At 35.4% G+C, this 24,626-nt stretch overlaps 31 non-coding genes across 31 annotated transcripts; all 31 read right to left on the reverse strand.

The window, feature by feature from the left end:
- Nucleotides 1–453: 453 nt before the first annotated feature.
- LOC139505353 (U5 spliceosomal RNA) lies at nucleotides 454–571 on the reverse strand. Its single transcript, XR_011659680.1, has one exon. It is a non-coding gene; the product is annotated as a U5 spliceosomal RNA (small nuclear RNA).
- A 680-nt stretch (nucleotides 572–1,251) lies between these two features.
- On the reverse strand, nucleotides 1,252–1,369 carry LOC139505290 (U5 spliceosomal RNA). Its single transcript, XR_011659620.1, has one exon. It is a non-coding gene; the product is annotated as a U5 spliceosomal RNA (small nuclear RNA).
- Nucleotides 1,370–2,053: 684 nt separating this feature from the next.
- Nucleotides 2,054–2,171, reverse strand: LOC139505354 (U5 spliceosomal RNA). The gene has a single exon (XR_011659681.1). It is a non-coding gene; the product is annotated as a U5 spliceosomal RNA (small nuclear RNA).
- Nucleotides 2,172–2,855: 684 nt separating this feature from the next.
- Nucleotides 2,856–2,973, reverse strand: LOC139505355 (U5 spliceosomal RNA). The gene has a single exon (XR_011659682.1). It is a non-coding gene; the product is annotated as a U5 spliceosomal RNA (small nuclear RNA).
- A 680-nt stretch (nucleotides 2,974–3,653) lies between these two features.
- Nucleotides 3,654–3,771, reverse strand: LOC139505339 (U5 spliceosomal RNA). The gene has a single exon (XR_011659666.1). It is a non-coding gene; the product is annotated as a U5 spliceosomal RNA (small nuclear RNA).
- Nucleotides 3,772–4,454: 683 nt separating this feature from the next.
- Nucleotides 4,455–4,572, reverse strand: LOC139505356 (U5 spliceosomal RNA). Its single transcript, XR_011659683.1, has one exon. It is a non-coding gene; the product is annotated as a U5 spliceosomal RNA (small nuclear RNA).
- A 679-nt stretch (nucleotides 4,573–5,251) lies between these two features.
- On the reverse strand, nucleotides 5,252–5,369 carry LOC139505358 (U5 spliceosomal RNA). Its single transcript, XR_011659684.1, has one exon. It is a non-coding gene; the product is annotated as a U5 spliceosomal RNA (small nuclear RNA).
- A 679-nt stretch (nucleotides 5,370–6,048) lies between these two features.
- On the reverse strand, nucleotides 6,049–6,166 carry LOC139505359 (U5 spliceosomal RNA). Its single transcript, XR_011659685.1, has one exon. It is a non-coding gene; the product is annotated as a U5 spliceosomal RNA (small nuclear RNA).
- A 684-nt stretch (nucleotides 6,167–6,850) lies between these two features.
- Nucleotides 6,851–6,968, reverse strand: LOC139505360 (U5 spliceosomal RNA). The gene has a single exon (XR_011659686.1). It is a non-coding gene; the product is annotated as a U5 spliceosomal RNA (small nuclear RNA).
- A 684-nt stretch (nucleotides 6,969–7,652) lies between these two features.
- LOC139505361 (U5 spliceosomal RNA) lies at nucleotides 7,653–7,770 on the reverse strand. The gene has a single exon (XR_011659687.1). It is a non-coding gene; the product is annotated as a U5 spliceosomal RNA (small nuclear RNA).
- A 684-nt stretch (nucleotides 7,771–8,454) lies between these two features.
- Nucleotides 8,455–8,572, reverse strand: LOC139505362 (U5 spliceosomal RNA). The gene has a single exon (XR_011659688.1). It is a non-coding gene; the product is annotated as a U5 spliceosomal RNA (small nuclear RNA).
- A 684-nt stretch (nucleotides 8,573–9,256) lies between these two features.
- Nucleotides 9,257–9,374, reverse strand: LOC139505364 (U5 spliceosomal RNA). Its single transcript, XR_011659690.1, has one exon. It is a non-coding gene; the product is annotated as a U5 spliceosomal RNA (small nuclear RNA).
- A 683-nt stretch (nucleotides 9,375–10,057) lies between these two features.
- On the reverse strand, nucleotides 10,058–10,175 carry LOC139505365 (U5 spliceosomal RNA). The gene has a single exon (XR_011659691.1). It is a non-coding gene; the product is annotated as a U5 spliceosomal RNA (small nuclear RNA).
- A 680-nt stretch (nucleotides 10,176–10,855) lies between these two features.
- On the reverse strand, nucleotides 10,856–10,973 carry LOC139505366 (U5 spliceosomal RNA). The gene has a single exon (XR_011659692.1). It is a non-coding gene; the product is annotated as a U5 spliceosomal RNA (small nuclear RNA).
- Nucleotides 10,974–11,654: 681 nt separating this feature from the next.
- LOC139505367 (U5 spliceosomal RNA) lies at nucleotides 11,655–11,772 on the reverse strand. Its single transcript, XR_011659693.1, has one exon. It is a non-coding gene; the product is annotated as a U5 spliceosomal RNA (small nuclear RNA).
- A 680-nt stretch (nucleotides 11,773–12,452) lies between these two features.
- LOC139505368 (U5 spliceosomal RNA) lies at nucleotides 12,453–12,570 on the reverse strand. Its single transcript, XR_011659694.1, has one exon. It is a non-coding gene; the product is annotated as a U5 spliceosomal RNA (small nuclear RNA).
- A 680-nt stretch (nucleotides 12,571–13,250) lies between these two features.
- On the reverse strand, nucleotides 13,251–13,368 carry LOC139505369 (U5 spliceosomal RNA). The gene has a single exon (XR_011659695.1). It is a non-coding gene; the product is annotated as a U5 spliceosomal RNA (small nuclear RNA).
- Nucleotides 13,369–14,048: 680 nt separating this feature from the next.
- LOC139505370 (U5 spliceosomal RNA) lies at nucleotides 14,049–14,166 on the reverse strand. The gene has a single exon (XR_011659696.1). It is a non-coding gene; the product is annotated as a U5 spliceosomal RNA (small nuclear RNA).
- Nucleotides 14,167–14,846: 680 nt separating this feature from the next.
- On the reverse strand, nucleotides 14,847–14,964 carry LOC139505371 (U5 spliceosomal RNA). Its single transcript, XR_011659697.1, has one exon. It is a non-coding gene; the product is annotated as a U5 spliceosomal RNA (small nuclear RNA).
- Nucleotides 14,965–15,644: 680 nt separating this feature from the next.
- LOC139505372 (U5 spliceosomal RNA) lies at nucleotides 15,645–15,762 on the reverse strand. The gene has a single exon (XR_011659698.1). It is a non-coding gene; the product is annotated as a U5 spliceosomal RNA (small nuclear RNA).
- A 679-nt stretch (nucleotides 15,763–16,441) lies between these two features.
- LOC139505374 (U5 spliceosomal RNA) lies at nucleotides 16,442–16,559 on the reverse strand. Its single transcript, XR_011659699.1, has one exon. It is a non-coding gene; the product is annotated as a U5 spliceosomal RNA (small nuclear RNA).
- A 680-nt stretch (nucleotides 16,560–17,239) lies between these two features.
- LOC139505376 (U5 spliceosomal RNA) lies at nucleotides 17,240–17,357 on the reverse strand. The gene has a single exon (XR_011659701.1). It is a non-coding gene; the product is annotated as a U5 spliceosomal RNA (small nuclear RNA).
- Nucleotides 17,358–18,037: 680 nt separating this feature from the next.
- On the reverse strand, nucleotides 18,038–18,155 carry LOC139505377 (U5 spliceosomal RNA). Its single transcript, XR_011659702.1, has one exon. It is a non-coding gene; the product is annotated as a U5 spliceosomal RNA (small nuclear RNA).
- Nucleotides 18,156–18,835: 680 nt separating this feature from the next.
- LOC139505378 (U5 spliceosomal RNA) lies at nucleotides 18,836–18,953 on the reverse strand. The gene has a single exon (XR_011659703.1). It is a non-coding gene; the product is annotated as a U5 spliceosomal RNA (small nuclear RNA).
- Nucleotides 18,954–19,633: 680 nt separating this feature from the next.
- Nucleotides 19,634–19,751, reverse strand: LOC139505379 (U5 spliceosomal RNA). The gene has a single exon (XR_011659704.1). It is a non-coding gene; the product is annotated as a U5 spliceosomal RNA (small nuclear RNA).
- Nucleotides 19,752–20,431: 680 nt separating this feature from the next.
- On the reverse strand, nucleotides 20,432–20,549 carry LOC139505380 (U5 spliceosomal RNA). Its single transcript, XR_011659705.1, has one exon. It is a non-coding gene; the product is annotated as a U5 spliceosomal RNA (small nuclear RNA).
- Nucleotides 20,550–21,228: 679 nt separating this feature from the next.
- Nucleotides 21,229–21,346, reverse strand: LOC139505291 (U5 spliceosomal RNA). Its single transcript, XR_011659621.1, has one exon. It is a non-coding gene; the product is annotated as a U5 spliceosomal RNA (small nuclear RNA).
- Nucleotides 21,347–22,026: 680 nt separating this feature from the next.
- Nucleotides 22,027–22,144, reverse strand: LOC139505292 (U5 spliceosomal RNA). The gene has a single exon (XR_011659622.1). It is a non-coding gene; the product is annotated as a U5 spliceosomal RNA (small nuclear RNA).
- A 681-nt stretch (nucleotides 22,145–22,825) lies between these two features.
- Nucleotides 22,826–22,943, reverse strand: LOC139505293 (U5 spliceosomal RNA). Its single transcript, XR_011659623.1, has one exon. It is a non-coding gene; the product is annotated as a U5 spliceosomal RNA (small nuclear RNA).
- Nucleotides 22,944–23,623: 680 nt separating this feature from the next.
- LOC139505295 (U5 spliceosomal RNA) lies at nucleotides 23,624–23,741 on the reverse strand. Its single transcript, XR_011659624.1, has one exon. It is a non-coding gene; the product is annotated as a U5 spliceosomal RNA (small nuclear RNA).
- A 680-nt stretch (nucleotides 23,742–24,421) lies between these two features.
- Nucleotides 24,422–24,539, reverse strand: LOC139505296 (U5 spliceosomal RNA). The gene has a single exon (XR_011659625.1). It is a non-coding gene; the product is annotated as a U5 spliceosomal RNA (small nuclear RNA).
- Nucleotides 24,540–24,626: the final 87 nt, after the last annotated feature.

The following is a 24,626-nucleotide window of genomic DNA, read 5'->3' on the forward strand; positions in this document are numbered from 1 at the left end:
CACATACACACAGTATAAGAACGAATATACAACGTATGCGTAATGAAACCATGTATTTCACTTTGTCAAAACACGCTATAGCTATAGAAAACAACTTATTGGATGGAAAAACATGCTCTTAAACTAATCGCTACTTTGCCGTGAATAAACTCAAACTGAAACGATACAGAGAAGAGTAGCGTCATGGCGCATGGCGCACGCAAAGAAATCTCCGTAAATCACTCTCTTTATATTGGGCATGCATGACAAACTTCTGCAACTGCTTCTTTCTAATTTCTTTGCTTCCCCTCTAAGCACGAACTAGAAATAAGTCTATAATAGTCAGTGTTTTTGATTTTTTTTTACATGTGATCTTTTTTCTAGGTAATGCTACATTTGATGGAGAGAGATAAAAAAAAAAATTAATAGCGAGGAAAAGGGGGGACCAAGCTGCATATTTCATGTTGTTTATATTACCCACGTAAAGTGGGTGTAGAGAAATTGTCTATAGACTCATTAATTGTTCCTCTCCACGGATATCTTTAGTAAAAGGCGAAAGATATATTCGTGGTTTGAAGAGAAACCAGAGTAACTCGACTTGCACAAACTTTGAATATACAGAATAATGTAAATGTTTTCTGAGAGAAGGTGTTTGCGAAAATGAACTTTTTGCAAACATCCTTAAATTCTACCCAATAAGTATCTACACATGGCACATTTATGCCGTAGAACCATGTTGGCAATTTATGAATTTGATAGATTTTTCATATTTTTGTTGTGTAACAACGTGATCATATTACAACCGAATGGAGCCACGGCAATGCACATACACACAGTATAAGAACGAATATACAACGTATGCGTAATGAAACCATGTATTTCACTTTGTCAAAACACGCTATAGCTATAGAAAACAACTTATTGGATGGAAAAACATGCTCTTAAACTAATCGCTACTTTGCCGTGAATAAACTCAAACTGAAACGATACAGAGAAGAGTAGCGTCATGGCGCATGGCGCACGCAAAGAAATCTCCGTAAATCACTCTCTTTATATTGGGCATGACAAACTTCTGCAACTGCTTCTTTCTAATTTCTTTGCTTCCCCTCTAAGCACGAACTAGAAATAAGTCTATAATAGTCAGTGTTTTTGATTTTTTTTTACATGTGATCTTTTTTCTAGGTAATGCTACATTTGATGGAGAGAGATAAAAAAAAAAATTAATAGCGAGGAAAAGGGGGGACCAAGCTGCATATTTCATGTTGTTTATATTACCCACGTAAAGTGGGTGTAGAGAAATTGTCTATAGACTCATTAATTGTTCCTCTCCACGGATATCTTTAGTAAAAGGCGAAAGATATATTCGTGGTTTGAAGAGAAACCAGAGTATCTCGACTTGCACAAACTTTGAATATACAGAATAATGTAAATGTTTTCTGAGAGAAGGTGTTTGCAAAAATGAACTTTTTGCAAACATCCTTAAATTCTACCCAATAAGTATCTACACATGGCACATTTATGCCGTAGAACCATGTTGGCAATTTATGAATTTGATAGATTTTTCATATTTTTGTTGTGTAACAACGTGATCATATTACAACCGAATGGAGCCACGGCAATGCACATACACACAGTATAAGAACGAATATACAACGTATGCGTAATGAAACCATGTATTTCACTTTGTCAAAACACGCTATAGCTATAGAAAACAACTTATTGGATGGAAAAACATGCTCTTAAACTAATCGCTACTTTGCCGTGAATAAACTCAAACTGAAACGATACAGAGAAGAGTAGCGTCATGGCGCATGGCGCACGCAAAGAAATCTCCGTAAATCACTCTCTTTATATTGGGCATGCATGACAAACTTCTGCAACTGCTTCTTTCTAATTTCTTTGCTTCCCCTCTAAGCACGAACTAGAAATAAGTCTATAATAGTCAGTGTTTTTGATTTTTTTTTACATGTGATCTTTTTTCTAGGTAATGCTACATTTGATGGAGAGAGATAAAAAAAAAAATTAATAGCGAGGAAAAGGGGGGACCAAGCTGCATATTTCATGTTGTTTATATTACCCACGTAAAGTGGGTGTAGAGAAATTGTCTATAGACTCATTAATTGTTCCTCTCCACGGATATCTTTAGTAAAAGGCGAAAGATATATTCGTGGTTTGAAGAGAAACCAGAGTAACTCGACTTGCACAAACTTTGAATATACAGAATAATGTAAATGTTTTCTGAGAGAAGGTGTTTGCGAAAATGAACTTTTTGCAAACATCCTTAAATTCTACCCAATAAGTATCTACACATGGCACATTTATGCCGTAGAACCATGTTGGCAATTTATGAATTTGATAGATTTTTCATATTTTTGTTGTGTAACAACGTGATCATATTACAACCGAATGGAGCCACGGCAATGCACATACACACAGTATAAGAACGAATATACAACGTATGCGTAATGAAACCATGTATTTCACTTTGTCAAAACACGCTATAGCTATAGAAAACAACTTATTGGATGGAAAAACATGCTCTTAAACTAATCGCTACTTTGCCGTGAATAAACTCAAACTGAAACGATACAGAGAAGAGTAGCGTCATGGCGCATGGCGCACGCAAAGAAATCTCCGTAAATCACTCTCTTTATATTGGGCATGCATGACAAACTTCTGCAACTGCTTCTTTCTAATTTCTTTGCTTCCCCTCTAAGCACGAACTAGAAATAAGTCTATAATAGTCAGTGTTTTTGATTTTTTTTTACATGTGATCTTTTTTCTAGGTAATGCTACATTTGATGGAGAGAGATAAAAAAAAAAATTAATAGCGAGGAAAAGGGGGGACCAAGCTGCATATTTCATGTTGTTTATATTACCCACGTAAAGTGGGTGTAGAGAAATTGTCTATAGACTCATTAATTGTTCCTCTCCACGGATATCTTTAGTAAAAGGCGAAAGATATATTCGTGGTTTGAAGAGAAACCAGAGTAACTCGACTTGCACAAACTTTGAATATACAGAATAATGTAAATGTTTTCTGAGAGAAGGTGTTTGCGAAAATGAACTTTTTGCAAACATCCTTAAATTCTACCCAATAAGTATCTACACATGGCACATTTATGCCGTAGAACCATGTTGGCAATTTATGAATTTGATAGATTTTTCATATTTTTGTTGTGTAACAACGTGATCATATTACAACCGAATGGAGCCACGGCAATGCACATACACACAGTATAAGAACGAATATACAACGTATGCGTAATGAAACCATGTATTTCACTTTGTCAAAACACGCTATAGCTATAGAAAACAACTTATTGGATGGAAAAACATGCTCTTAAACTAATCGCTACTTTGCCGTGAATAAACTCAAACTGAAACGATACAGAGAAGAGTAGCGTCATGGCGCATGGCGCACGCAAAGAAATCTCCGTAAATCACTCTCTTTATATTGGGCATGACAAACTTCTGCAACTGCTTCTTTCTAATTTCTTTGCTTCCCCTCTAAGCACGAACTAGAAATAAGTCTATAATAGTCAGTGTTTTTGATTTTTTTTTACATGTGATCTTTTTTCTAGGTAATGCTACATTTGATGGAGAGAGATAAAAAAAAAAATTAATAGCGAGGAAAAGGGGGGACCAAGCTGCATATTTCATGTTGTTTATATTACCCACGTAAAGTGGGTGTAGAGAAATTGTCTATAGACTCATTAATTGTTCCTCTCCACGGATATCTTTAGTAAAAGGCGAAAGATATATTCGTGGTTTGAAGAGAAACCAGAGTATCTCGACTTGCACAAACTTTGAATATACAGAATAATGTAAATGTTTTCTGAGAGAAGGTGTTTGCGAAAATGAACTTTTTGCAAACATCCTTAAATTCTACCCAATAAGTATCTACACATGGCACATTTATGCCGTAGAACCATGTTGGCAATTTATGAATTTGATAGATTTTTCATATTTTTGTTGTGTAACAACGTGATCATATTACAACCGAATGGAGCCACGGCAATGCACATACACACAGTATAAGAACGAATATACAACGTATGCGTAATGAAACCATGTATTTCACTTTGTCAAAACACGCTATAGCTATAGAAAACAACTTATTGGATGGAAAAACATGCTCTTAAACTAATCGCTACTTTGCAGTGAATAAACTCAAACTGAAACGATACAGAGAAGAGTAGCGTCATGGCGCATGGCGCACGCAAAGAAATCTCCGTAAATCACTCTCTTTATATTGGGCATGCATGACAAACTTCTGCAACTGCTTCTTTCTAATTTCTTTGCTTCCCCTCTAAGCACGAACTAGAAATAAGTCTATAATAGTCAGTGTTTTTGATTTTTTTTTACATGTGATCTTTTTTCTAGGTAATGCTACATTTGATGGAGAGAGATAAAAAAAAAATTAATAGCGAGGAAAAGGGGGGACCAAGCTGCATATTTCATGTTGTTTATATTACCCACGTAAAGTGGGTGTAGAGAAATTGTCTATAGACTCATTAATTGTTCCTCTCCACGGATATCTTTAGTAAAAGGCGAAAGATATATTCGTGGTTTGAAGAGAAACCAGAGTAACTCGACTTGCACAAACTTTGAATATACAGAATAATGTAAATGTTTTCTGAGAGAAGGTGTTTGCGAAAATGAACTTTTTGCAAACATCCTTAAATTCTACCCAATAAGTATCTACACATGGCACATTTATGCCGTAGAACCATGTTGGCAATTTATGAATTTGATAGATTTTTCATATTTTTGTTGTGTAACAACGTGATCATATTACAACCGAATGGAGCCACGGCAATGCACATACACACAGTATAAGAACGAATATACAACGTATGCGTAATGAAACCATGTATTTCACTTTGTCAAAACACGCTATAGCTATAGAAAACAACTTATTGGATGGAAAAACATGCTCTTAAACTAATCGCTACTTTGCCGTGAATAAACTCAAACTGAAACGATACAGAGAAGAGTAGCGTCATGGCGCATGGCGCACGCAAAGAAATCTCCGTAAATCACTCTCTTTATATTGGGCATGACAAACTTCTGCAACTGCTTCTTTCTAATTTCTTTGCTTCCCCTCTAAGCACGAACTAGAAATAAGTCTATAATAGTCAGTGTTTTTGATTTTTTTTTACATGTGATCTTTTTTCTAGGTAATGCTACATTTGATGGAGAGAGATAAAAAAAAAATTAATAGCGAGGAAAAGGGGGGACCAAGCTGCATATTTCATGTTGTTTATATTACCCACGTAAAGTGGGTGTAGAGAAATTGTCTATAGACTCATTAATTGTTCCTCTCCACGGATATCTTTAGTAAAAGGCGAAAGATATATTCGTGGTTTGAAGAGAAACCAGAGTAACTCGACTTGCACAAACTTTGAATATACAGAATAATGTAAATGTTTTCTGAGAGAAGGTGTTTGCGAAAATGAACTTTTTGCAAACATCCTTAAATTCTACCCAATAAGTATCTACACATGGCACATTTATGCCGTAGAACCATGTTGGCAATTTATGAATTTGATAGATTTTTCATATTTTTGTTGTGTAACAACGTGATCATATTACAACCGAATGGAGCCACGGCAATGCACATACACACAGTATAAGAACGAATATACAACGTATGCGTAATGAAACCATGTATTTCACTTTGTCAAAACACGCTATAGCTATAGAAAACAACTTATTGGATGGAAAAACATGCTCTTAAACTAATCGCTACTTTGCCGTGAATAAACTCAAACTGAAACGATACAGAGAAGAGTAGCGTCATGGCGCATGGCGCACGCAAAGAAATCTCCGTAAATCACTCTCTTTATATTGGGCATGACAAACTTCTGCAACTGCTTCTTTCTAATTTCTTTGCTTCCCCTCTAAGCACGAACTAGAAATAAGTCTATAATAGTCAGTGTTTTTGATTTTTTTTTACATGTGATCTTTTTTCTAGGTAATGCTACATTTGATGGAGAGAGATAAAAAAAAAATTAATAGCGAGGAAAAGGGGGGACCAAGCTGCATATTTCATGTTGTTTATATTACCCACGTAAAGTGGGTGTAGAGAAATTGTCTATAGACTCATTAATTGTTCCTCTCCACGGATATCTTTAGTAAAAGGCGAAAGATATATTCGTGGTTTGAAGAGAAACCAGAGTAACTCGACTTGCACAAACTTTGAATATACAGAATAATGTAAATGTTTTCTGAGAGAAGGTGTTTGCGAAAATGAACTTTTTGCAAACATCCTTAAATTCTACCCAATAAGTATCTACACATGGCACATTTATGCCGTAGAACCATGTTGGCAATTTATGAATTTGATAGATTTTTCATATTTTTGTTGTGTAACAACGTGATCATATTACAACCGAATGGAGCCACGGCAATGCACATACACACAGTATAAGAACGAATATACAACGTATGCGTAATGAAACCATGTATTTCACTTTGTCAAAACACGCTATAGCTATAGAAAACAACTTATTGGATGGAAAAACATGCTCTTAAACTAATCGCTACTTTGCCGTGAATAAACTCAAACTGAAACGATACAGAGAAGAGTAGCGTCATGGCGCATGGCGCACGCAAAGAAATCTCCGTAAATCACTCTCTTTATATTGGGCATGCATGACAAACTTCTGCAACTGCTTCTTTCTAATTTCTTTGCTTCCCCTCTAAGCACGAACTAGAAATAAGTCTATAATAGTCAGTGTTTTTGATTTTTTTTTACATGTGATCTTTTTTCTAGGTAATGCTACATTTGATGGAGAGAGATAAAAAAAAAAATTAATAGCGAGGAAAAGGGGGGACCAAGCTGCATATTTCATGTTGTTTATATTACCCACGTAAAGTGGGTGTAGAGAAATTGTCTATAGACTCATTAATTGTTCCTCTCCACGGATATCTTTAGTAAAAGGCGAAAGATATATTCGTGGTTTGAAGAGAAACCAGAGTAACTCGACTTGCACAAACTTTGAATATACAGAATAATGTAAATGTTTTCTGAGAGAAGGTGTTTGCGAAAATGAACTTTTTGCAAACATCCTTAAATTCTACCCAATAAGTATCTACACATGGCACATTTATGCCGTAGAACCATGTTGGCAATTTATGAATTTGATAGATTTTTCATATTTTTGTTGTGTAACAACGTGATCATATTACAACCGAATGGAGCCACGGCAATGCACATACACACAGTATAAGAACGAATATACAACGTATGCGTAATGAAACCATGTATTTCACTTTGTCAAAACACGCTATAGCTATAGAAAACAACTTATTGGATGGAAAAACATGCTCTTAAACTAATCGCTACTTTGCCGTGAATAAACTCAAACTGAAACGATACAGAGAAGAGTAGCGTCATGGCGCATGGCGCACGCAAAGAAATCTCCGTAAATCACTCTCTTTATATTGGGCATGCATGACAAACTTCTGCAACTGCTTCTTTCTAATTTCTTTGCTTCCCCTCTAAGCACGAACTAGAAATAAGTCTATAATAGTCAGTGTTTTTGATTTTTTTTTACATGTGATCTTTTTTCTAGGTAATGCTACATTTGATGGAGAGAGATAAAAAAAAAAATTAATAGCGAGGAAAAGGGGGGACCAAGCTGCATATTTCATGTTGTTTATATTACCCACGTAAAGTGGGTGTAGAGAAATTGTCTATAGACTCATTAATTGTTCCTCTCCACGGATATCTTTAGTAAAAGGCGAAAGATATATTCGTGGTTTGAAGAGAAACCAGAGTAACTCGACTTGCACAAACTTTGAATATACAGAATAATGTAAATGTTTTCTGAGAGAAGGTGTTTGCGAAAATGAACTTTTTGCAAACATCCTTAAATTCTACCCAATAAGTATCTACACATGGCACATTTATGCCGTAGAACCATGTTGGCAATTTATGAATTTGATAGATTTTTCATATTTTTGTTGTGTAACAACGTGATCATATTACAACCGAATGGAGCCACGGCAATGCACATACACACAGTATAAGAACGAATATACAACGTATGCGTAATGAAACCATGTATTTCACTTTGTCAAAACACGCTATAGCTATAGAAAACAACTTATTGGATGGAAAAACATGCTCTTAAACTAATCGCTACTTTGCCGTGAATAAACTCAAACTGAAACGATACAGAGAAGAGTAGCGTCATGGCGCATGGCGCACGCAAAGAAATCTCCGTAAATCACTCTCTTTATATTGGGCATGCATGACAAACTTCTGCAATTGCTTCTTTCTAATTTCTTTGCTTCCCCTCTAAGCACGAACTAGAAATAAGTCTATAATAGTCAGTGTTTTTGATTTTTTTTTACATGTGATCTTTTTTCTAGGTAATGCTACATTTGATGGAGAGAGATAAAAAAAAAAATTAATAGCGAGGAAAAGGGGGGACCAAGCTGCATATTTCATGTTGTTTATATTACCCACGTAAAGTGGGTGTAGAGAAATTGTCTATAGACTCATTAATTGTTCCTCTCCACGGATATCTTTAGTAAAAGGCGAAAGATATATTCGTGGTTTGAAGAGAAACCAGAGTAACTCGACTTGCACAAACTTTGAATATACAGAATAATGTAAATGTTTTCTGAGAGAAGGTGTTTGCGAAAATGAACTTTTTGCAAACATCCTTAAATTCTACCCAATAAGTATCTACACATGGCACATTTATGCCGTAGAACCATGTTGGCAATTTATGAATTTGATAGATTTTTCATATTTTTGTTGTGTAACAACGTGATCATATTACAACCGAATGGAGCCACGGCAATGCACATACACACAGTATAAGAACGAATATACAACGTATGCGTAATGAAACCATGTATTTCACTTTGTCAAAACACGCTATAGCTATAGAAAACAACTTATTGGATGGAAAAACATGCTCTTAAACTAATCGCTACTTTGCCGTGAATAAACTCAAACTGAAACGATACAGAGAAGAGTAGCGTCATGGCGCATGGCGCACGCAAAGAAATCTCCGTAAATCACTCTCTTTATATTGGGCATGCATGACAAACTTCTGCAACTGCTTCTTTCTAATTTCTTTGCTTCCCCTCTAAGCACGAACTAGAAATAAGTCTATAATAGTCAGTGTTTTTGATTTTTTTTTACATGTGATCTTTTTTCTAGGTAATGCTACATTTGATGGAGAGAGATAAAAAAAAAAATTAATAGCGAGGAAAAGGGGGGACCAAGCTGCATATTTCATGTTGTTTATATTACCCACGTAAAGTGGGTGTAGAGAAATTGTCTATAGACTCATTAATTGTTCCTCTCCACGGATATCTTTAGTAAAAGGCGAAAGATATATTCGTGGTTTGAAGAGAAACCAGAGTAACTCGACTTGCACAAACTTTGAATATACAGAATAATGTAAATGTTTTCTGAGAGAAGGTGTTTGCGAAAATGAACTTTTTGCAAACATCCTTAAATTCTACCCAATAAGTATCTACACATGGCACATTTATGCCGTAGAACCATGTTGGCAATTTATGAATTTGATAGATTTTTCATATTTTTGTTGTGTAACAACGTGATCATATTACAACCGAATGGAGCCACGGCAATGCACATACACACAGTATAAGAACGAATATACAACGTATGCGTAATGAAACCATGTATTTCACTTTGTCAAAACACGCTATAGCTATAGAAAACAACTTATTGGATGGAAAAACATGCTCTTAAACTAATCGCTACTTTGCCGTGAATAAACTCAAACTGAAACGATACAGAGAAGAGTAGCGTCATGGCGCATGGCGCACGCAAAGAAATCTCCGTAAATCACTCTCTTTATATTGGGCATGCATGACAAACTTCTGCAACTGCTTCTTTCTAATTTCTTTGCTTCCCCTCTAAGCACGAACTAGAAATAAGTCTATAATAGTCAGTGTTTTTGATTTTTTTTACATGTGATCTTTTTTCTAGGTAATGCTACATTTGATGGAGAGAGATAAAAAAAAAAATTAATAGCGAGGAAAAGGGGGGACCAAGCTGCATATTTCATGTTGTTTATATTACCCACGTAAAGTGGGTGTAGAGAAATTGTCTATAGACTCATTAATTGTTCCTCTCCACGGATATCTTTAGTAAAAGGCGAAAGATATATTCGTGGTTTGAAGAGAAACCAGAGTAACTCGACTTGCACAAACTTTGAATATACAGAATAATGTAAATGTTTTCTGAGAGAAGGTGTTTGCGAAAATGAACTTTTTGCAAACATCCTTAAATTCTACCCAATAAGTATCTACACATGGCACATTTATGCCGTAGAACCATGTTGGCAATTTATGAATTTGATAGATTTTTCATATTTTTGTTGTGTAACAACGTGATCATATTACAACCGAATGGAGCCACGGCAATGCACATACACACAGTATAAGAACGAATATACAACGTATGCGTAATGAAACCATGTATTTCACTTTGTCAAAACACGCTATAGCTATAGAAAACAACTTATTGGATGGAAAAACATGCTCTTAAACTAATCGCTACTTTGCCGTGAATAAACTCAAACTGAAACGATACAGAGAAGAGTAGCGTCATGGCGCATGGCGCACGCAAAGAAATCTCCGTAAATCACTCTCTTTATATTGGGCATGACAAACTTCTGCAACTGCTTCTTTCTAATTTCTTTGCTTCCCCTCTAAGCACGAACTAGAAATAAGTCTATAATAGTCAGTGTTTTTGATTTTTTTTTACATGTGATCTTTTTTCTAGGTAATGCTACATTTGATGGAGAGAGATAAAAAAAAAAATTAATAGCGAGGAAAAGGGGGGACCAAGCTGCATATTTCATGTTGTTTATATTACCCACGTAAAGTGGGTGTAGAGAAATTGTCTATAGACTCATTAATTGTTCCTCTCCACGGATATCTTTAGTAAAAGGCGAAAGATATATTCGTGGTTTGAAGAGAAACCAGAGTAACTCGACTTGCACAAACTTTGAATATACAGAATAATGTAAATGTTTTCTGAGAGAAGGTGTTTGCGAAAATGAACTTTTTGCAAACATCCTTAAATTCTACCCAATAAGTATCTACACATGGCACATTTATGCCGTAGAACCATGTTGGCAATTTATGAATTTGATAGATTTTTCATATTTTTGTTGTGTAACAACGTGATCATATTACAACCGAATGGAGCCACGGCAATGCACATACACACAGTATAAGAACGAATATACAACGTATGCGTAATGAAACCATGTATTTCACTTTGTCAAAACACGCTATAGCTATAGAAAACAACTTATTGGATGGAAAAACATGCTCTTAAACTAATCGCTACTTTGCCGTGAATAAACTCAAACTGAAACGATACAGAGAAGAGTAGCGTCATGGCGCATGGCGCACGCAAAGAAATCTCCGTAAATCACTCTCTTTATATTGGGCATGACAAACTTCTGCAACTGCTTCTTTCTAATTTCTTTGCTTCCCCTCTAAGCACGAACTAGAAATAAGTCTATAATAGTCAGTGTTTTTGATTTTTTTTTACATGTGATCTTTTTTCTAGGTAATGCTACATTTGATGGAGAGAGATAAAAAAAAAAAATTAATAGCGAGGAAAAGGGGGGACCAAGCTGCATATTTCATGTTGTTTATATTACCCACGTAAAGTGGGTGTAGAGAAATTGTCTATAGACTCATTAATTGTTCCTCTCCACGGATATCTTTAGTAAAAGGCGAAAGATATATTCGTGGTTTGAAGAGAAACCAGAGTAACTCGACTTGCACAAACTTTGAATATACAGAATAATGTAAATGTTTTCTGAGAGAAGGTGTTTGCGAAAATGAACTTTTTGCAAACATCCTTAAATTCTACCCAATAAGTATCTACACATGGCACATTTATGCCGTAGAACCATGTTGGCAATTTATGAATTTGATAGATTTTTCATATTTTTGTTGTGTAACAACGTGATCATATTACAACCGAATGGAGCCACGGCAATGCACATACACACAGTATAAGAACGAATATACAACGTATGCGTAATGAAACCATGTATTTCACTTTGTCAAAACACGCTATAGCTATAGAAAACAACTTATTGGATGGAAAAACATGCTCTTAAACTAATCGCTACTTTGCCGTGAATAAACTCAAACTGAAACGATACAGAGAAGAGTAGCGTCATGGCGCATGGCGCACGCAAAGAAATCTCCGTAAATCACTCTCTTTATATTGGGCATGACAAACTTCTGCAACTGCTTCTTTCTAATTTCTTTGCTTCCCCTCTAAGCACGAACTAGAAATAAGTCTATAATAGTCAGTGTTTTTGATTTTTTTTTACATGTGATCTTTTTTCTAGGTAATGCTACATTTGATGGAGAGAGATAAAAAAAAAAATTAATAGCGAGGAAAAGGGGGGACCAAGCTGCATATTTCATGTTGTTTATATTACCCACGTAAAGTGGGTGTAGAGAAATTGTCTATAGACTCATTAATTGTTCCTCTCCACGGATATCTTTAGTAAAAGGCGAAAGATATATTCGTGGTTTGAAGAGAAACCAGAGTAACTCGACTTGCACAAACTTTGAATATACAGAATAATGTAAATGTTTTCTGAGAGAAGGTGTTTGCGAAAATGAACTTTTTGCAAACATCCTTAAATTCTACCCAATAAGTATCTACACATGGCACATTTATGCCGTAGAACCATGTTGGCAATTTATGAATTTGATAGATTTTTCATATTTTTGTTGTGTAACAACGTGATCATATTACAACCGAATGGAGCCACGGCAATGCACATACACACAGTATAAGAACGAATATACAACGTATGCGTAATGAAACCATGTATTTCACTTTGTCAAAACACGCTATAGCTATAGAAAACAACTTATTGGATGGAAAAACATGCTCTTAAACTAATCGCTACTTTGCCGTGAATAAACTCAAACTGAAACGATACAGAGAAGAGTAGCGTCATGGCGCATGGCGCACGCAAAGAAATCTCCGTAAATCACTCTCTTTATATTGGGCATGACAAACTTCTGCAACTGCTTCTTTCTAATTTCTTTGCTTCCCCTCTAAGCACGAACTAGAAATAAGTCTATAATAGTCAGTGTTTTTGATTTTTTTTTACATGTGATCTTTTTTCTAGGTAATGCTACATTTGATGGAGAGAGATAAAAAAAAAAATTAATAGCGAGGAAAAGGGGGGACCAAGCTGCATATTTCATGTTGTTTATATTACCCACGTAAAGTGGGTGTAGAGAAATTGTCTATAGACTCATTAATTGTTCCTCTCCACGGATATCTTTAGTAAAAGGCGAAAGATATATTCGTGGTTTGAAGAGAAACCAGAGTAACTCGACTTGCACAAACTTTGAATATACAGAATAATGTAAATGTTTTCTGAGAGAAGGTGTTTGCGAAAATGAACTTTTTGCAAACATCCTTAAATTCTACCCAATAAGTATCTACACATGGCACATTTATGCCGTAGAACCATGTTGGCAATTTATGAATTTGATAGATTTTTCATATTTTTGTTGTGTAACAACGTGATCATATTACAACCGAATGGAGCCACGGCAATGCACATACACACAGTATAAGAACGAATATACAACGTATGCGTAATGAAACCATGTATTTCACTTTGTCAAAACACGCTATAGCTATAGAAAACAACTTATTGGATGGAAAAACATGCTCTTAAACTAATCGCTACTTTGCCGTGAATAAACTCAAACTGAAACGATACAGAGAAGAGTAGCGTCATGGCGCATGGCGCACGCAAAGAAATCTCCGTAAATCACTCTCTTTATATTGGGCATGACAAACTTCTGCAACTGCTTCTTTCTAATTTCTTTGCTTCCCCTCTAAGCACGAACTAGAAATAAGTCTATAATAGTCAGTGTTTTTGATTTTTTTTTACATGTGATCTTTTTTCTAGGTAATGCTACATTTGATGGAGAGAGATAAAAAAAAAAATTAATAGCGAGGAAAAGGGGGGACCAAGCTGCATATTTCATGTTGTTTATATTACCCACGTAAAGTGGGTGTAGAGAAATTGTCTATAGACTCATTAATTGTTCCTCTCCACGGATATCTTTAGTAAAAGGCGAAAGATATATTCGTGGTTTGAAGAGAAACCAGAGTAACTCGACTTGCACAAACTTTGAATATACAGAATAATGTAAATGTTTTCTGAGAGAAGGTGTTTGCGAAAATGAACTTTTTGCAAACATCCTTAAATTCTACCCAATAAGTATCTACACATGGCACATTTATGCCGTAGAACCATGTTGGCAATTTATGAATTTGATAGATTTTTCATATTTTTGTTGTGTAACAACGTGATCATATTACAACCGAATGGAGCCACGGCAATGCACATACACACAGTATAAGAACGAATATACAACGTATGCGTAATGAAACCATGTATTTCACTTTGTCAAAACACGCTATAGCTATAGAAAACAACTTATTGGATGGAAAAACATGCTCTTAAACTAATCGCTACTTTGCCGTGAATAAACTCAAACTGAAACGATACAGAGAAGAGTAGCGTCATGGCGCATGGCGCACGCAAAGAAATCTCCGTAAATCACTCTCTTTATATTGGGCATGACAAACTTCTGCAACTGCTTCTTTCTAATTTCTTTGCTTCCCCTCTAAGCACGAACTAGAAATAAGTCTATAATAGTCAGTGTTTTTGATTTTTTTTTACATGTGATCTTTTTTCTAGGTAATGCTACATTTGATGGAGAGAGATAAAAAAAAAAATTAATAGCGAGGAAAAGGGGGGACCAAGCTGCATATTTCATGTTGTTTATATTACCCACGTAAAGTGGGTGTAGAGAAATTGTCTATAGACTCATTAATTGTTCCTCTCCACGGATATCTTTAGTAAAAGGCGAAAGATATATTCGTGGTTTGAAGAGAAACCAGAGTAACTCGACTTGCACAAACTTTGAATATACAGAATAATGTAAATGTTTTCTGAGAGAAGGTGTTTGCGAAAATGAACTTTTTGCAAACATCCTTAAATTCTACCCAATAAGTATCTACACATGGCACATTTATGCCGTAGAACCATGTTGGCAATTTATGAATTTGATAGATTTTTCATATTTTTGTTGTGTAACAACGTGATCATATTACAACCGAATGGAGCCACGGCAATGCACATACACACAGTATAAGAACGAATATACAACGTATGCGTAATGAAACCATGTATTTCACTTTGTCAAAACACGCTATAGCTATAGAAAACAACTTATTGGATGGAAAAACATGCTCTTAAACTAATCGCTACTTTGCCGTGAATAAACTCAAACTGAAACGATACAGAGAAGAGTAGCGTCATGGCGCATGGCGCACGCAAAGAAATCTCCGTAAATCACTCTCTTTATATTGGGCATGACAAACTTCTGCAACTGCTTCTTTCTAATTTCTTTGCTTCCCCTCTAAGCACGAACTAGAAATAAGTCTATAATAGTCAGTGTTTTTGATTTTTTTTTACATGTGATCTTTTTTCTAGGTAATGCTACATTTGATGGAGAGAGATAAAAAAAAAAATTAATAGCGAGGAAAAGGGGGGACCAAGCTGCATATTTCATGTTGTTTATATTACCCACGTAAAGTGGGTGTAGAGAAATTGTCTATAGACTCATTAATTGTTCCTCTCCACGGATATCTTTAGTAAAAGGCGAAAGATATATTCGTGGTTTGAAGAGAAACCAGAGTAACTCGACTTGCACAAACTTTGAATATACAGAATAATGTAAATGTTTTCTGAGAGAAGGTGTTTGCGAAAATGAACTTTTTGCAAACATCCTTAAATTCTACCCAATAAGTATCTACACATGGCACATTTATGCCGTAGAACCATGTTGGCAATTTATGAATTTGATAGATTTTTCATATTTTTGTTGTGTAACAACGTGATCATATTACAACCGAATGGAGCCACGGCAATGCACATACACACAGTATAAGAACGAATATACAACGTATGCGTAATGAAACCATGTATTTCACTTTGTCAAAACACGCTATAGCTATAGAAAACAACTTATTGGATGGAAAAACATGCTCTTAAACTAATCGCTACTTTGCCGTGAATAAACTCAAACTGAAACGATACAGAGAAGAGTAGCGTCATGGCGCATGGCGCACGCAAAGAAATCTCCGTAAATCACTCTCTTTATATTGGGCATGACAAACTTCTGCAACTGCTTCTTTCTAATTTCTTTGCTTCCCCTCTAAGCACGAACTAGAAATAAGTCTATAATAGTCAGTGTTTTTGATTTTTTTTTACATGTGATCTTTTTTCTAGGTAATGCTACATTTGATGGAGAGAGATAAAAAAAAAATTAATAGCGAGGAAAAGGGGGGACCAAGCTGCATATTTCATGTTGTTTATATTACCCACGTAAAGTGGGTGTAGAGAAATTGTCTATAGACTCATTAATTGTTCCTCTCCACGGATATCTTTAGTAAAAGGCGAAAGATATATTCGTGGTTTGAAGAGAAACCAGAGTAACTCGACTTGCACAAACTTTGAATATACAGAATAATGTAAATGTTTTCTGAGAGAAGGTGTTTGCGAAAATGAACTTTTTGCAAACATCCTTAAATTCTACCCAATAAGTATCTACACATGGCACATTTATGCCGTAGAACCATGTTGGCAATTTATGAATTTGATAGATTTTTCATATTTTTGTTGTGTAACAACGTGATCATATTACAACCGAATGGAGCCACGGCAATGCACATACACACAGTATAAGAACGAATATACAACGTATGCGTAATGAAACCATGTATTTCACTTTGTCAAAACACGCTATAGCTATAGAAAACAACTTATTGGATGGAAAAACATGCTCTTAAACTAATCGCTACTTTGCCGTGAATAAACTCAAACTGAAACGATACAGAGAAGAGTAGCGTCATGGCGCATGGCGCACGCAAAGAAATCTCCGTAAATCACTCTCTTTATATTGGGCATGACAAACTTCTGCAACTGCTTCTTTCTAATTTCTTTGCTTCCCCTCTAAGCACGAACTAGAAATAAGTCTATAATAGTCAGTGTTTTTGATTTTTTTTTACATGTGATCTTTTTTCTAGGTAATGCTACATTTGATGGAGAGAGATAAAAAAAAAAATTAATAGCGAGGAAAAGGGGGGACCAAGCTGCATATTTCATGTTGTTTATATTACCCACGTAAAGTGGGTGTAGAGAAATTGTCTATAGACTCATTAATTGTTCCTCTCCACGGATATCTTTAGTAAAAGGCGAAAGATATATTCGTGGTTTGAAGAGAAACCAGAGTAACTCGACTTGCACAAACTTTGAATATACAGAATAATGTAAATGTTTTCTGAGAGAAGGTGTTTGCGAAAATGAACTTTTTGCAAACATCCTTAAATTCTACCCAATAAGTATCTACACATGGCACATTTATGCCGTAGAACCATGTTGGCAATTTATGAATTTGATAGATTTTTCATATTTTTGTTGTGTAACAACGTGATCATATTACAACCGAATGGAGCCACGGCAATGCACATACACACAGTATAAGAACGAATATACAACGTATGCGTAATGAAACCATGTATTTCACTTTGTCAAAACACGCTATAGCTATAGAAAACAACTTATTGGATGGAAAAACATGCTCTTAAACTAATCGCTACTTTGCCGTGAATAAACTCAAACTGAAACGATACAGAGAAGAGTAGCGTCATGGCGCATGGCGCACGCAAAGAAATCTCCGTAAATCACTCTCTTTATATTGGGCATGACAAACTTCTGCAACTGCTTCTTTCTAATTTCTTTGCTTCCCCTCTAAGCACGAACTAGAAATAAGTCTATAATAGTCAGTGTTTTTGATTTTTTTTTACATGTGATCTTTTTTCTAGGTAATGCTACATTTGATGGAGAGAGATAAAAAAAAAAATTAATAGCGAGGAAAAGGGGGGACCAAGCTGCATATTTCATGTTGTTTATATTACCCACGTAAAGTGGGTGTAGAGAAATTGTCTATAGACTCATTAATTGTTCCTCTCCACGGATATCTTTAGTAAAAGGCGAAAGATATATTCGTGGTTTGAAGAGAAACCAGAGTAACTCGACTTGCACAAACTTTGAATATACAGAATAATGTAAATGTTTTCTGAGAGAAGGTGTTTGCGAAAATGAACTTTTTGCAAACATCCTTAAATTCTACCCAATAAGTATCTACACATGGCACATTTATGCCGTAGAACCATGTTGGCAATTTATGAATTTGATAGATTTTTCATATTTTTGTTGTGTAACAACGTGATCATATTACAACCGAATGGAGCCACGGCAATGCACATACACACAGTATAAGAACGAATATACAACGTATGCGTAATGAAACCATGTATTTCACTTTGTCAAAACACGCTATAGCTATAAAAAACAACTTATTGGATGGAAAAACATGCTCTTAAACTAATCGCTACTTTGCCGTGAATAAACTCAAACTGAAACGATACAGAGAAGAGTAGCGTCATGGCGCATGGCGCACGCAAAGAAATCTCCGTAAATCACTCTCTTTATATTGGGCATGACAAACTTCTGCAACTGCTTCTTTCTAATTTCTTTGCTTCCCCTCTAAGCACGAACTAGAAATAAGTCTATAATAGTCAGTGTTTTTGATTTTTTTTTACATGTGATCTTTTTTCTAGGTAATGCTACATTTGATGGAGAGAGATAAAAAAAAAAATTAATAGCGAGGAAAAGGGGGGACCAAGCTGCATATTTCATGTTGTTTATATTACCCACGTAAAGTGGGTGTAGAGAAATTGTCTATAGACTCATTAATTGTTCCTCTCCACGGATATCTTTAGTAAAAGGCGAAAGATATATTCGTGGTTTGAAGAGAAACCAGAGTAACTCGACTTGCACAAACTTTGAATATACAGAATAATGTAAATGTTTTCTGAGAGAAGGTGTTTGCGAAAATGAACTTTTTGCAAACATCCTTAAATTCTACCCAATAAGTATCTACACATGGCACATTTATGCCGTAGAACCATGTTGGCAATTTATGAATTTGATAGATTTTTCATATTTTTGTTGTGTAACAACGTGATCATATTACAACCGAATGGAGCCACGGCAATGCACATACACACAGTATAAGAACGAATATACAACGTATGCGTAATGAAACCATGTATTTCACTTTGTCAAAACACGCTATAGCTATAGAAAACAACTTATTGGATGGAAAAACATGCTCTTAAACTAATCGCTACTTTGCCGTGAATAAACTCAAACTGAAACGATACAGAGAAGAGTAGCGTCATGGCGCATGGCGCACGCAAAGAAATCTCCGTAAATCACTCTCTTTATATTGGGCATGACAAACTTCTGCAACTGCTTCTTTCTAATTTCTTTGCTTCCCCTCTAAGCACGAACTAGAAATAAGTCTATAATAGTCAGTGTTTTTGATTTTTTTTTACATGTGATCTTTTTTCTAGGTAATGCTACATTTGATGGAGAGAGATAAAAAAAAAAATTAATAGCGAGGAAAAGGGGGGACCAAGCTGCATATTTCATGTTGTTTATATTACCCACGTAAAGTGGGTGTAGAGAAATTGTCTATAGACTCATTAATTGTTCCTCTCCACGGATATCTTTAGTAAAAGGCGAAAGATATATTCGTGGTTTGAAGAGAAACCAGAGTAACTCGACTTGCACAAACTTTGAATATACAGAATAATGTAAATGTTTTCTGAGAGAAGGTGTTTGCGAAAATGAACTTTTTGCAAACATCCTTAAATTCTACCCAATAAGTATCTACACATGGCACATTTATGCCGTAGAACCATGTTGGCAATTTATGAATTTGATAGATTTTTCATATTTTTGTTGTGTAACAACGTGATCATATTACAACCGAATGGAGCCACGGCAATGCACATACACACAGTATAAGAACGAATATACAACGTATGCGTAATGAAACCATGTATTTCACTTTGTCAAAACACGCTATAGCTATAGAAAACAACTTATTGGATGGAAAAACATGCTCTTAAACTAATCGCTACTTTGCCGTGAATAAACTCAAACTGAAACGATACAGAGAAGAGTAGCGTCATGGCGCATGGCGCACGCAAAGAAATCTCCGTAAATCACTCTCTTTATATTGGGCATGACAAACTTCTGCAACTGCTTCTTTCTAATTTCTTTGCTTCCCCTCTAAGCACGAACTAGAAATAAGTCTATAATAGTCAGTGTTTTTGATTTTTTTTTACATGTGATCTTTTTTCTAGGTAATGCTACATTTGATGGAGAGAGATAAAAAAAAAAATTAATAGCGAGGAAAAGGGGGGACCAAGCTGCATATTTCATGTTGTTTATATTACCCACGTAAAGTGGGTGTAGAGAAATTGTCTATAGACTCATTAATTGTTCCTCTCCACGGATATCTTTAGTAAAAGGCGAAAGATATATTCGTGGTTTGAAGAGAAACCAGAGTAACTCGACTTGCACAAACTTTGAATATACAGAATAATGTAAATGTTTTCTGAGAGAAGGTGTTTGCGAAAATGAACTTTTTGCAAACATCCTTAAATTCTACCCAATAAGTATCTACACATGGCACATTTATGCCGTAGAACCATGTTGGCAATTTATGAATTTGATAGATTTTTCATATTTTTGTTGTGTAACAACGTGATCATATTACAACCGAATGGAGCCACGGCAATGCACATACACACAGTATAAGAACGAATATACAACGTATGCGTAATGAAACCATGTATTTCACTTTGTCAAAACACGCTATAGCTATAGAAAACAACTTATTGGATGGAAAAACATGCTCTTAAACTAATCGCTACTTTGCCGTGAATAAACTCAAACTGAAACGATACAGAGAAGAGTAGCGTCATGGCGCATGGCGCACGCAAAGAAATCTCCGTAAATCACTCTCTTTATATTGGGCATGACAAACTTCTGCAACTGCTTCTTTCTAATTTCTTTGCTTCCCCTCTAAGCACGAACTAGAAATAAGTCTATAATAGTCAGTGTTTTTGATTTTTTTTTACATGTGATCTTTTTTCTAGGTAATGCTACATTTGATGGAGAGAGATAAAAAAAAAATTAATAGCGAGGAAAAGGGGGGACCAAGCTGCATATTTCATGTTGTTTATATTACCCACGTAAAGTGGGTGTAGAGAAATTGTCTATAGACTCATTAATTGTTCCTCTCCACGGATATCTTTAGTAAAAGGCGAAAGATATATTCGTGGTTTGAAGAGAAACCAGAGTAACTCGACTTGCACAAACTTTGAATATACAGAATAATGTAAATGTTTTCTGAGAGAAGGTGTTTGCGAAAATGAACTTTTTGCAAACATCCTTAAATTCTACCCAATAAGTATCTACACATGGCACATTTATGCCGTAGAACCATGTTGGCAATTTATGAATTTGATAGATTTTTCATATTTTTGTTGTGTAACAACGTGATCATATTACAACCGAATGGAGCCACGGCAATGCACATACACACAGTATAAGAACGAATATACAACGTATGCGTAATGAAACCATGTATTTCACTTTGTCAAAACACGCTATAGCTATAGAAAACAACTTATTGGATGGAAAAACATGCTCTTAAACTAATCGCTACTTTGCCGTGAATAAACTCAAACTGAAACGATACAGAGAAGAGTAGCGTCATGGCGCATGGCGCACGCAAAGAAATCTCCGTAAATCACTCTCTTTATATTGGGCATGACAAACTTCTGCAACTGCTTCTTTCTAATTTCTTTGCTTCCCCTCTAAGCACGAACTAGAAATAAGTCTATAATAGTCAGTGTTTTTGATTTTTTTTTACATGTGATCTTTTTTCTAGGTAATGCTACATTTGATGGAGAGAGATAAAAAAAAAAATTAATAGCGAGGAAAAGGGGGGACCAAGCTGCATATTTCATGTTGTTTATATTACCCACGTAAAGTGGGTGTAGAGAAATTGTCTATAGACTCATTAATTGTTCCTCTCCACGGATATCTTTAGTAAAAGGCGAAAGATATATTCGTGGTTTGAAGAGAAACCAGAGTAACTCGACTTGCACAAACTTTGAATATACAGAATAATGTAAATGTTTTCTGAGAGAAGGTGTTTGCGAAAATGAACTTTTTGCAAACATCCTTAAATTCTACCCAATAAGTATCTACACATGGCACATTTATGCCGTAGAACCATGTTGGCAATTTATGAATTTGATAGATTTTTCATATTTTTGTTGTGTAACAACGTGATCATATTACAACCGAATGGAGCCACGGCAATGCACATACACACAGTATAAGAACGAATATACAACGTATGCGTAATGAAACCATGTATTTCACTTTGTCAAAACACGCTATAGCTATAGAAAACAACTTATTGGATGGAAAAACATGCTCTTAAACTAATCGCTACTTTGCCGTGAATAAACTCAAACTGAAACGATACAGAGAAGAGTAGCGTCATGGCGCATGGCGCACGCAAAGAAATCTCCGTAAATCACTCTCTTTATATTGGGCATGACAAACTTCTGCAACTGCTTCTTTCTAATTTCTTTGCTTCCCCTCTAAGCACGAACTAGAAATAAGTCTATAATAGTCAGTGTTTTTGATTTTTTTTTACATGTGATCTTTTTTCTAGGTAATGCTACATTTGATGGAGAGAGATAAAAAAAAAAAATTAATAGCGAGGAAAAGGGGGGACCAAGCTGCATATTTCATGTTGTTTATATTACCCACGTAAAGTGGGTGTAGAGAAATTGTCTATAGACTCATTAATTGTTCCTCTCCACGGATATCTTTAGTAAAAGGCGAAAGATATATTCGTGGTTTGAAGAGAAACCAGAGTAACTCGACTTGCACAAACTTTGAATATACAGAATACTGTAAATGTTTTCTGAGAGAAGGTGTTTGCGAAAATGAACTTTTTGCAAACATCCTTAAATTCTACCCAATAAGTATCTACACATGGCACATTTATGCCGTAGAACCATGTTGGCAATTTATGAATTTGATAGATTTTTCATATTTTTGTTGTGTAACAACGTGATCATATTACAACCGAATGGAGCCACGGCAATGCACATACACACAGTATAAGAACGAATATACAACGTATGCGTAATGAAACCATGTATTTCACTTTGTCAAAACACGCTATAGCTATAGAAAACAACTTATTGGATGGAAAAACATGCTCTTAAACTAATCGCTACTTTGCCGTGAATAAACTCAAACTGAAACGATACAGAGAAGAGTAGCGTCATGGCGCATGGCGCACGCAAAGAAATCTCCGTAAATCACTCTCTTTATATTGGGCATGACAAACTTCTGCAACTGCTTCTTTCTAATTTCTTTGCTTCCCCTCTAAGCACGAACTAGAAATAAGTCTATAATAGTCAGTGTTTTTGATTTTTTTTTACATGTGATCTTTTTTCTAGGTAATGCTACATTTGATGGAGAGAGATAAAAAAAAAAATTAATAGCGAGGAAAAGGGGGGACCAAGCTGCATATTTCATGTTGTTTATATTACCCACGTAAAGTGGGTGTAGAGAAATTGTCTATAGACTCATTAATTGTTCCTCTCCACGGATATCTTTAGTAAAAGGCGAAAGATATATTCGTGGTTTGAAGAGAAACCAGAGTAACTCGACTTGCACAAACTTTGAATATACAGAATAATGTAAATGTTTTCTGAGAGAAGGTGTTTGCGAAAATGAACTTTTTGCAAACATCCTTAAATTCTACCCAATAAGTATCTACACATGGCACATTTATGCCGTAGAACCATGTTGGCAATTTATGAATTTGATAGATTTTTCATATTTTTGTTGTGTAACAACGTGATCATATTACAACCGAATGGAGCCACGGCAATGCACATACACACAGTATAAGAACGAATATACAACGTATGCGTAATGAAACCATGTATTTCACTTTGTCAAAACACGCTATAGCTATAGAAAACAACTTATTGGATGGAAAAACATGCTCTTAAACTAATCGCTACTTTGCCGTGAATAAACTCAAACTGAAACGATACAGAGAAGAGTAGCGTCATGGCGCATGGCGCACGCAAAGAAATCTCCGTAAATCACTCTCTTTATATTGGGCATGACAAACTTCTGCAACTGCTTCTTTCTAATTTCTTTGCTTCCCCTCTAAGCACGAACTAGAAATAAGTCTATAATAGTCAGTGTTTTTGATTTTTTTTTACATGTGATCTTTTTTCTAGGTAATGCTACATTTGATGGAGAGAGATAAAAAAAAAAATTAATAGCGAGGAAAAGGGGGGACCAAGCTGCATATTTCATGTTGTTTATATTACCCACGTAAAGTGGGTGTAGAGAAATTGTCTATAGACTCATTAATTGTTCCTCTCCACGGATATCTTTAGTAAAAGGCGAAAGATATATTCGTGGTTTGAAGAGAAACCAGAGTAACTCGACTTGCACAAACTTTGAATATACAGAATAATGTAAATGTTTTCTGAGAGAAGGTGTTTGCGAAAATGAACTTTTTGCAAACAT

The sequence above is a fragment of the Mytilus edulis genome, unplaced genomic scaffold, assembly GCF_963676685.1.
Source record: "Mytilus edulis unplaced genomic scaffold, xbMytEdul2.2 SCAFFOLD_128, whole genome shotgun sequence".
In the NCBI taxonomy this organism is placed as follows: Eukaryota; Metazoa; Mollusca; class Bivalvia; order Mytilida; family Mytilidae; genus Mytilus; species Mytilus edulis.